The following is a 2,448-nucleotide window of genomic DNA, read 5'->3' on the forward strand; positions in this document are numbered from 1 at the left end:
TTTCGTTAGGAAAATGCTGCCCTGGTACAATACGGGGGCCAGTACTAGAAGTACTGGGGCCCTCTGCCTGCTGGTTCCCAAATATTAGGCCCTTTATGACTTCCTCTTGAAAGTGCATAAATGTCCCCCTCTGGCTGGTAGAACGGAATAGCACGTAAGCGTTATACAGTGCCATCTGGATGATATACACGGCCAGCTTCTTGTACCAGATTTTTGTTTTCCGCAGGGCACTGTACGGCTTCAGTACCTGATCTGAAAGATCCACTCCGCCCATGTACTTATTGTAATCTAGGATACAATTAGGTTTTGAGGTGTGGGTACTGGTACCTCGTACAGGGACGGAGGTGGTACTGTCTCCATGAATTGTTGTCAGTATAAGGACATCCCTCTTGTCCTTATATTTGACCAACAACATATTTTCGGTGGATTGTGCCCTGCTTTCACCCCTTCTCAGTACTTGGGCAATGTGCGTTTTTGGGAGGCCTCTTTGTTTCTTGCGCACAGTACCGCAAGCTGCTGTACCTCTGAACCAAGGGCCTTAAACAGGGGGATGCTAGTGTAAAAGTTATCCACATAGAGGTGATAACCTTTATCCAGGAAGGGGTGCACTAAATCCCAGACAATTTTTCCACTAACACCTACAAGGGAGGGGGGGCATTCTGGCGGTTCAATTCTTGAATCCTTCCCTTCATATACCCTAAACCTGTGGGTGTACCCTGAGGTGCTTTCACACAGTTTATACATTTTTATGCCATACCTTGCCCTCTTACTGGGAAGGTACTGGCGGAATTTAACCCTTCCTTTAAAATGTATAAGGGACTCGTCGATACAAATAAATTTTTCAGGGGTGTACATCTCTGCAAATTTGGCACTGAAATGATCAATGACCGGCCTGACTTTGAATAGCCGGTCAAAGGTGGGATCATCTCTGGGTGGGCACTGTGCATTATCGGTGTAATGTAAAAATTTAAGGATTGTCTCAAAACGAGTCAGAGTCATGGCCATACGGTAAAGTGGGGTGCTGTACAGAACATCTGTACTCCAATATTGCCTAATTTCTGGCTTTTTTACTATGCCCATATGTAACACCAGACCCCAAAACGTCATCATCTCTACTGCATCTACAGGGGTCCACCTAGCAAATGATGACGTGGGGTTTTGAGCAATAAACTGCTGGGCATATAAATTACTTTGGTCCACCATTAAATTTATAAAATCATCAGAGAAAAATAATTTGAAAAAGTCAATTTCTCTGAGACCTGTTGAATCAAATTGGATTCCTGGGAATGCCAAAAACTCAGGAACCTGGGGCTCAAAATTGTCTGGTGGTGGGGTCCATACGGGATCAATCATTTGGGGGGGGGGTCTCAGCTGCTCTACGGGGGCGTCTTTGAGGGGGTCCCTCATCACTAGATGAGGAAGATGAGGTTAAGACGAATCCTTCAAATTCCCCGCTTGCATCACTGGCTGTGTCAGAGTCAGAGGCAAGCATGGCATATGCCTCCTCCGCTGAATACATTCTTCTGGATGACTGGGATGACATTTGGGATGACATTTGGGATGCCATTTTTATTTTTGTGTTTCTGTGAGTGTAATGTTTCAACACGTGTATAGTGTAGGGGGGGTACAAACTTTATTTCAACACGGGGGGTATGTAGTGTGTAGTGTGTATGTAGTGCAGAAAAAAAAAATACTTTATACAGGAATTTGATCCCAATAAAAAAAAAATATTAGATCAACCCTGTGGCAAAAATGCTGATCTGTGATGTACGTCACTCAGCAACTTCAAGGCAGCTTTTGGTACAACCTTGAAGGGGTTAAAAAAAAAAAAAAAAGGTCCTGCGCCAAAAATTGAGCACAGATGTTGGTCAGTAACGTCCGTCACTGAACAGCGCTCAAAGGCAACAGGAATTTGATCCCAAAAAAAAAAAAAAATAGATCAACCCTGTGCCGAAAATGCTGATCAGTGATGTACGTCACTGATCAGCGCTCAGCGGCCACAGGTCACCCACAAAAGCAACGTGGGTGTAAAAACAATTTAAAAAAAATAAACCACAGCACTCTCCAAAAAAAAAAACAATTTAAAAAAACTGCAGAAAAAAAATTATATCAACCCTGTGCCAAAAATGCTGTTCAGTGATGTACGTCACTGATCAGCGCTCAGCGGCCACAGGACACCCACAAAAGCAACGTGGGTGTAAAAACAATTTAAAAAAAATAAACCACAGCACTCTCCAAAAAAAAAACAATTTAAAAAAACTGCAGAAAAAAAATTATATCAACCCTGTGCCAAAAATGCTGTTCAGTGATGTACGTCACTGATCAGCGCTCAGCGGCCACAGAACACCCACAAAAGAAACGTGGGTGTAAAAACAAAACCCCACTGCACTCTCCAAAAAAAAAAAAACTGCAGATCAGTGATGCAGTGATGCAACACTGATTAGCAGT

The sequence above is a fragment of the Crinia signifera genome, chromosome 7, assembly GCF_055691185.1.
Source record: "Crinia signifera chromosome 7, ASM5569118v1, whole genome shotgun sequence".
In the NCBI taxonomy this organism is placed as follows: domain Eukaryota; kingdom Metazoa; phylum Chordata; class Amphibia; order Anura; family Myobatrachidae; genus Crinia; species Crinia signifera.